Below are 9,199 nucleotides of genomic sequence, written 5' to 3'. Positions count from 1 at the left end.
CCCAATTGGGACCTTTTGGACCCAGTCCTGGCGCCAGTAGCACCAGGCTCATAAATATGCCCAGTCCCAGCGCTGGAAGCGCCGGGCTCATAATGCTTGGGTGGACTTACCTGCAGCAGACCATGCTGCTTACTTGCCTGCCAGTTGAGCCTCTGATCCTCTTCTGTTTGGAACTACTTTTCCTGTTGGGTGGGGCAGGAGCCACTCCCTAGGTTCAGAACACTGGAACTCTTCTGGAAAGCAGGAACTCTTTTCTTACCTAGGCGTGGCTGTAGAAGGAGACACCTAAGCACTACAGGAGGCTATTTAAACCACACCCGATGGATGAATCTTGCTTTGCGTTATTCTGCATCCTCTGCAGCAGAACGCTCATCGTGTCTTCTGCATCTGATCCTGGGCCGAAGGAAAAAGGCTTAACATCCTGAATCCAGTCTTCAGCAACACCTATAAAGACAAGAAAGAACAGGTTAGCATTACGGTCTTCAGTGACAGCGCTTCACTTACCTGGTCCATCCGCTGTCACCAACGCCTCGCGCTGCATTCCGGCATCTGAAAGACAAAGGCTTACCTACTCTTCGTGCGCTCCGGAGGTCTTCGCACTGCATTCCGGCATCTGAAAGACAAAAGCTTACCAACTCTTCGCACGCTCCGGAGGCCTTCGGCGCTGCATCCCGCATCTGAAAGACAAAACAAGGTGCGTTTAAAGACATTGGGGAACTTTAATACTCACGTGCCATTACTCCTTTCCACATCTAACCCAGTGGGTATTCCGGCACCCTGCAGCCGCTCCGAACTTGTACCTGCAAAATAAAAAGACAGTTAGAGCGCATCGTGAAGCAGGCAACAAGCGCTTACTTACGTGCTTCCAGGCGCTTCTATTCATCACACGGGCTCCATCTTCAACTCACTTCAGCCCGTCATCCGCCATCGCCGGAACCCTGCAAAACAAGAGACATCATTAGTAAAGACTTTTAAAGACATTAGAATTACTCGAAACTTACCGTTCGTGCAGTAAACGACGGACAGCAGTCCTCTGAAGTCAAGAGGCCTGCTCCCCTTATCCAGTGAAGAAACTGGTTACAGCACCCTGCCCCGAGGCAGATGGAGAGCACGGCGTTCACTTACCTAAGGTGAGAGCGTTAACCTTTGGGGTTCTACAGGAGAAGAGAAAGGGAAGAAGAGAGAGACATTCAATAACCCAGTTCATTAATCCCATATTTTCTATCTGCAGACATCTTACCCTTCGAGTCAGACATACAGTGCACAGAGGTCCAGCCCAAAGAGCCAGCCGTGTGTTACACATCACCTTTGAAGATACGGTATATGCCCAGTCAAGACCGGCGCCTCTACGGGAATCAGGTGAGCGTTACAGAACGCAAAGCCTACCGCAGAACTCCCGTCCAGGCGTTATGGAAACCTCGGATACCGACCAGCTAGCCCAGTTACTTGGGGAACTAAGGGCAGAAGTGCATGCAGCCCGTCAGAAAACGAACGCTCTAAGAAGGGAACTGATTATTTCCAAGGAGCGAACAGATGATCTCGCTAGACAATTGCTACAGTCACAAGCCGGACAGACCCCGTTACCCGCATCTGGGGGAAATCTTCCTTCTACATCCTCAATGAATCCAGTGCAGATCAACCTACCTGGGAATGTACCTCTGGCTCCGCCCGAACGATTTTCTGGTGACCCAAAGAGGTTTGCAGTATTTATCAATCAGTGCCGGTTGCATTTCTTATGCCGGCCAGCAGCCTTTCCAACTGATCAAGCTAAAGTAGCTTTCGTGCTTTCGTACCTTAGTGGCAATGCGGCAGACTGGTCGATCCCTCTAGTAAATCAAGATGATCCAGTCCTCCATGATTTTCAAGCTTTTCAGCTCAGTATGGAAAAACTGTTCGCAAGACATTCACAGGGGCAGGCCTTGGACAATGAGCTTCTTTCGTTGCGACAAGGTAATCAAGACCTTTTGGCTTATATTGCGTCTTTCAACAGACTGATAGTGGAAACTCAATGGCCTGAGGACAAAAGGATTATGCTGTTTTATAGAGGTCTACGTGGAGAGCTCAAAGACGTGTTAGCCCAAGTAGTGAATCCCCCACAAGATTGTTCGGACTATATAGACTTAGTCGTTCAAATAGATCACAGACTGCAGAACAGGAAGGCCGATCGTTCCAAGTTTGATGCTCGAGTATTTTCCAAACCGCCAACTCCTTCCAAAGCAGTAGACTCTGGGGAACCCATGCAAATAGGGGGCCTGAAAGGTCCTCTAACACAAAAGGAGCGGGAAAGGAGAAAACAGTTGCAATTATGCCTCTATTGCGGAAACTCAGGGCACTTTCTTCGAGACTGTCCGGTGAAACCTGCCAAGAAGGCAGTAGGAGCTGCAGTTACCAAAGTTACAAACTCTGAGCAGGGAAACGACCTCGCCCGACAAGAATAGAGGTCCTCTTGCCGAGCGTGAAAACCAGTTCCGTGACCTCGCATTTCGTGATACCTATGGTCCTCATTAGCCCTGATAATCCGGATCGATTACATGCAATTGAAGCTTACGTCGACAGAGGTGCCATCGGCAATTATGTGGATCATGAAATGGTTTTGAGGATGAATCTAACTCTTTGTCCCAAGGCTGTAAAGGACGTCATTACTACGGTGGATGGTACGGAGATAGCCTCCGGACCAGTAACGCATACCACTCAGGAAGTGACGCTAGTAAGTCAAGATGGACACCATGAGAAGATCGTGTTCGATGTGATCAAGGCCCCTCAGTTTCAGATTATTCTAGGAATACCTTGGTTAGAGAAACACAATCCTCTGATCGATTGGCGAGCAAGAACGGTCCAGTTTCCAGAATGTGTCTCTACTTATCACCCTCCACCTGGTGTTGCACTGGCAGCAATTTCTTCAGAGACTCCCCAGTTACCTCCCGAATACCTAGAATACCAAGATGTTTTCCGGAAGGATCAGGCTAACTCTCTACCGCCTCATAGGTCTTATGACTGCCAGATAGACCTGATACCTGGATCTACTCCTCCTTGTAGTAGAATTTATGCCCTCACCGAGCCTGAGAACATTCACCTTCGACAATACCTGGATCAATACCTGGCAAATGGGTTTATTCGTCCTTCCAAGTCCCCTGCTTCTTCAGCTTTGTTCTTCGTTCCGAAAAAGGAAGGAGACCTTAGAACTTGTATAGATTATCGCTCCCTGAACCAGATCACCGTCAAGAATAGATATCCGTTACCTTTGATCCCTGAACTCCTGGACCAAGTCAGAAAAGCATGCATATATACAAAGCTGGATCTTAGAGGAGCCTACCACTTGGTACGAGTAAAAAAGGGCGATGAATGGAAGACGGCCTTCCGCACCAAATATGGGCTATTTGAATATCAGGTCATGCCCTTCGGACTTTGCAATGCCCCGGCCGCCTTTCAATATTTTATGAACGATGTCCTCAGAGAGCTCATAGATGTGTGTGTTGTTGTTTACATTGACGACATCCTCGTTTATTCTTTATCGGAATCTGAACATCGGAAACACGTGAAAATGGTCCTCGAAAGATTGCGTCAACACAAACTTTTCGCTAAATTGGAAAAATGTGTTTTCAACGTGACTGAAGTTGAATTCTTGGGATTCATATTATCACCTAGCGGAGTGCGTATGGATTCAAAGAAGGTCGATGCAGTTCTCAAATGGCCATCACCATCCTCCGTAAAAGGTGTGCAAAGCATGTTAGGCTTCGCTAACTTTTACCGCAGGTTTATCCCCGAATGTTCTCGAATAGTCCAGCCCATCACTGCCTTGTTAAAGAAAAAGAAACGTTTTGAATGGTCTACCGAGGCGGAACAAGCTTTCCAGGATTTGAAGACTAAATTTATCTCTGCACCAATCTTAAAACACCCTCGCCCCGAACTCCCCTACATCGTGGAAACTGATGCTTCAAGCCTTGCCATGGGGGCAGTTCTATCACAAAAGGACCCGGTAACCAATCAGTTGCATCCCGTGGCATTTTGGTCCCGCAAATTCTCACCTCCTGAAATCAATTACACGATTACTGACAAGGAACTTCTGGCTATCAAGTCTGCCTTTAAGGCTTGGCGGCATTATCTGCTGGGGGCCCGACACACCGTTACTGTGATTACGGATCACCGAAACCTGCAATATTTGAAAACCGCAAAAGCCCAATCCTCTAGACAACTCCGTTGGGCATTATTCTTTGCCGAGTTTGACTTCATAATTACCTATCGACCTGGTACAAAAAACGGTAAAGCTGATGCCCTTTCTCGGATGGGAGTGGAAGAACACTTGATCAACCCTAAACCTGTACCAATCATTCCCGAACAAAGAATTCTGGGTGTAATCGCCACACAATCCATAGAGTAAGTTAAGGATAAAGCCAGGCAATTTGTAACTCCAGCAGACATACAGAATTGGCATCTGCAGGGAAAGGACTTTGCAGTAAAGGACAACTTATTGTATTTCCAAGAACGATTATACCTGCCCAGCACAGATTTACAGAAAAAAGTAATCTCTTGTTATCACGATTCTTTAATGGAAGGACATCCCGGTATGGCCAAGACCTCAGAAAAGATCAAGCGCTACTTCTGGTGGCCGTCTTGGAAAAAAGATATCAGAGACTTTATAATGTCCTGTGGAGTATGCGCCCAAAACAAGAGTCAAAAGGAAAGACCAGCAGGCCTCTTACGCCCTATTGACATCCCACCGCGCCCTTGGCATACGCTTTCTATGGACTTCATCACCGATCTACCTCCATGCTCCGGATACAATACGATTCTAGTAATCGTGGACTTATTCTCCAAGATGGCGCATTTCATTCCGCTCAAAGGCTTGCCAACAGCAGCAACTCTGGCCCGAGAATTTCTCGAAAACATCGTCCGACTGCACGGTTTTCCTTCGGTTCTAATTTCGGATCGAGGTAGTCAATTTATTTCTCATTTTTGGCGAAGTTGCTGTCGGTCGGCTCAAATTGATGTGAGACTATCGACCAGTCACCACCCTCAGACCGACGGACAAACCGAGAGGACCAATCAAACTCTGGAACAGTATTTACGCTGCATGCTGCAACAAACTGAAAAAACTTGGAAAGACATCCTTTGGATAGCCGAATATGCCTACAATAACTCTGTCCATTCGGGAACTGGGAAAACCCAGTTTTTTCTTTTATACGGCAGTCACCCTCGAACCTCGGAGTTGGATCCCCTTCAAGATCTTGAAACACCAGCAGTAGACTACCTGCATTCTACAATCACCCAAGCCTTTAAGGAAGCTGTTTCTCACCTTCAAAGGGCTAAAGAACAATACAAGAAAGGAGCAGATCAACATCGCAAGGAAGCCCCTCAATATCAAGTAGGGGATCAAGTCTGGTTATCCACCAAATATCTACCTCTAAAAGGGCCACGCACATTCAACCCAAGATACCTTGGTCCCTATTCCATCACTACCATAGTAAACCCAGTAGCGGTCAAGTTGGACTTGCCCCCGCACATGAAGATACATCCGGTCTTCCACGTCTCTCTATTAAAACCTGTGCAACTCAAACCCGACTAACTAAATCTCCAAAACCTATCCTAGTTGATGGAGAACTCGAGTTTGAAGTCAAAAGCATTCTGGACTCCAAGATCTCCAAATCTAAACTATTTTACCTAATTGACTGGAAAGGCTACGGCCCCCAAGAGAGATCCTGGGAACCTGCTGAATATGTCCACGCTCCTCGCCTAATCAAAAGATTTCACCGAACATTTCCTGACAAGCCAAAACCCCCGGAGAAGCCCGGTTTGGGAGGGGCCTTGAGGGGGGGTACTGTCATGATCTCTGCTTCCAAAAGGTCAGGGTTTTCCCAACTCCCTTGGAAGCAGATCCATAACCCAGGTTCCGAGTGCCAACCAGTCCCAATTGGGACCTTTTGGACCCAGTCCTGGTGCCAGTGGCACCAGGCTCATAAATATGCCCAGTCCCAGCGCTGGAAGCGCCGGGCTCATAATGCTTGGGTGGACTTAACTGCAGCAGACCATGCTGCTTACTTGCCTGCCAGTTGAGCCTCTGATCCTCTTCTGTTTGGAACTACTTTTCCTGTTGGGTGGGGCAGGAGCCACTCCCTAGGTTCAGAACACTGGAACTCTTCTGGAAAGCAGGAACTCTTTTCTTACCCAGGCGTGGCTGTGGAAGGAGACACCTAAGCACTACAGGAGGCTATTTAAACCACACCCGATGGATGAATCTTGCTTTGCGTTATTCTGCATCCTCTGCAGCAGAACGCTCATCGTGTCTTCTGCATCTGATCCTGAGCCTAAGGAAAAAGGCTTACCATCCTGAATCCAGTCTTCAGCAACACCTATAAAGACAAGAAAGAACAGGTTAGCATTACGGTCTTCAGTGACAGCGCTTCACTTACCTGGTCCATCGGCTGTCACCAACGCCTCGCGCTGCATTCCGGCATCTGAAAGACAAAGGCTTACCTACTCTTCGTGCGCTCCGGAGGTCTTCGCACTGCATTCCGGCATCTGAAAGACAAAAGCTTACCAACTCTTCGCACGCTCCGGAGGCCTTCGGCGCTGCATCCCGCATCTGAAAGACAAAACAAGGTGCGTTTAAAGACATTGGGGAACTTTAATACTCACGTGCCATTACTCCTTTCCACATCTAACCCAGTGGGTATTCCGGCACCCTGCAGCCGCTCCGAACTTGTACCTGCAAAATAAAAAGACAGTTAGAGCGCATCGTGAAGCAGGCAACAAGCGCTTACTTACGTGCTTCCAGGCGCTTCTATTCATCACACGGGCTCCATCTTCAACTCACTTCAGCCCGTCATCCGCCATCGCCGGAACCCTGCAAAACAAGAGACATCATTAGTAAAGACTTTTAAAGACATTAGAATTACTCGAAACTTACCGTTCGTGCAGTAAACGACGGACAGCAGTCCTCTGAAGTCAAGAGGCCTGCTCCCCTTATCCAGTGAAGAAACTGGTTAAAGCACCCTGCCCCGAGGCAGATGGAGAGCACGGCGTTCACTTACCTAAGGTGAGAGCGTTAACCTTTGGGGTTCTACAGGAGAAGAGAAAGGGAAGAAGAGAGAGACATTCAATAACCCAGTTCATTAATCCCATATTTTCTATCTGTGACATCTTACCCTTCTAGTCAGACATACAGTGCACAGAGGTCCAGCCCAAAGAGCCAGCCGTGTGTTACACATCACCTTTGAAGATAAGGTATACGCCCAGTCAAGACCGGCGCCTCTTCGGGAATCAGGTGAGCGTTACAGGTTAGTTCTGGGTTTGGAGAGGATCTTGTAGCCATCAGGAAGGAAAGTGTCAAAACTTGAGATAGAGCTGGTCATGAAACAAGTCTCGGTGAGACAGAGTACACCCAAATCAAGGTCTTCCAGGAGACGGCAGATGTCAGATGAGTGTTTGACAGCTGAACAAGAGTTGAGAGTAGTGATGTGGAGCAGGTTGCCACATTTGAGGACTTCTGGGGATGGGTACAGGCCAGAGGTACACCCCGCGGACGTGTTGGAGGTGCCCGAGGATGGGCAGAGGAGGAAGGAAGAGAAGGCAGGGTAGTCGGAGAGGGAGAAGAGAGTACCACAGGGGTGGCAGAGGAGGGAGGCAACAGGCTGGCCAGAGAAGAAGCAGGGGGTGCTAAAGAGGTGGCAGAGGAAGGAGGCAGCAGAGAGGGGTGAGAATGGATAGCAGCATAGGAAAGGAAGTTGATGAGGCATTGGAAGCGTCTATCAAAGATAGAAGGAGATTGGCCTGAGGGCCCTGGGCCAAGATGGTGCCATTTTAGTAGATATTAATGATGGTCTTAGAAGAGTGGAAGGGGGCCAGGAGGGCCTTGCACCAGGTGCCACCATTAATGGCAGAAGAGAAAAAAGGAGAGATAACAGAAACCATATGGGGGGTTCATAGGCCTGGAGAGGGAACAACAAAGAGTATGTCAGTAAGGGTCTGTCTGAAGGAAGCACTGGTATAGGTATATCAGCGATAGGGGCGCCTGGTTTGGAGACCAGGATGTCCCTTTTGAGCTTCTTCCTGCCAGACTAAGTGAGAGGGATAGGATAGTCGATATAAAAGTAGTTAGAAAAGATAGATGAGACAGAGAGCACCATAGGGGGTGCAGGTAGGAAAGAGAGGGGTAGGAAGAGGGGAGCCCAGGCAGGGGAAGGGGGAGGAGAGGTTGTGCAAGGGGGGGCAGACAGGAGGGAGGCACTGGGGAAATTAAAGGGAGGGGGGCACAACAAAGAACAAGAATAACAGACATACAAATCAGATGCAGTACAGAACCATCAGCAAAGAAAAGAGCAAAACGCGAAACCTAAAAGTAGAGAATGCAGATGTAGTACAGAACCAAGGCAAAGCACAAAGCACAACAGGCAACCTGGAAATAAAAAATTCAGATTCAATACAGGACCAAAAGCAAAACACAGAGGTCAGCAGGGAACCTAGAAGTGAAGAATACAGGCAATTGCAATGTGATGCCACAAACCATGGCTTGCAACACAACATCAAGAACTGTAGAGAGCAAACGCAAAGTCAATACAGTCAACAAGGCACAGAACACAACGGGAACGTAGAAGAAGAATGCAGGCAGTGCAAAGTAATGCCAGAAAAACAGTGGAGCACAAGACCGTGTCAGAATAGTATGCAATAGATCAAAGAGGGAAGGGCTGAGATGTGAGCGGAAGTAAGGGAAACGCAGGAAGGGGCAATGGAACAGGATTTGGGGACCCATATTGCGAGGGAGCCCCTGCAGCTCGAAAAGCAAGTGAGTGCACGCGTCCAAGTTGTGAGGGAGCGCACGCATGCGAACAAGATGAGGGGACCTATGATGCTAGGGAGCTCACGTGGCTAGGGAAACACAGGAGCACACATGGCCTGAAGTTCGGGGGAACGCACATGGCCTGAGTTGAAGGGAACGCACAAAGATGGGGTGGGAGGATCGGTTGCAGGGGGAGCAACGCTTATGCAAGGGGGAAGGGTTGCAAGGTCCCGGGGGCTGCCTGGAGTGAAGCGAAGCTAACACTCCCTGAACCTTCTTACCTTGCGGCTGCAGACAGGAGGGTGTGGTCGTCTGCACTCAGTCTACACTGCTACCCCATCGCCACAATACACCTGCTTCGCTCAAAACCTTGCATCGCTCAACACCGCAGCGTTGTCCTATGATGGCTTTGCTGCAGAGAGTGTG

The sequence above is a fragment of the Ambystoma mexicanum genome, chromosome 2q, assembly GCF_040938575.1.
Source record: "Ambystoma mexicanum isolate Mex_15411 chromosome 2q, UKY_AmexF1_1, whole genome shotgun sequence".
In the NCBI taxonomy this organism is placed as follows: Eukaryota; Metazoa; Chordata; class Amphibia; order Caudata; family Ambystomatidae; genus Ambystoma; species Ambystoma mexicanum.
This window is presented reverse-complemented; position numbering follows the sequence as displayed.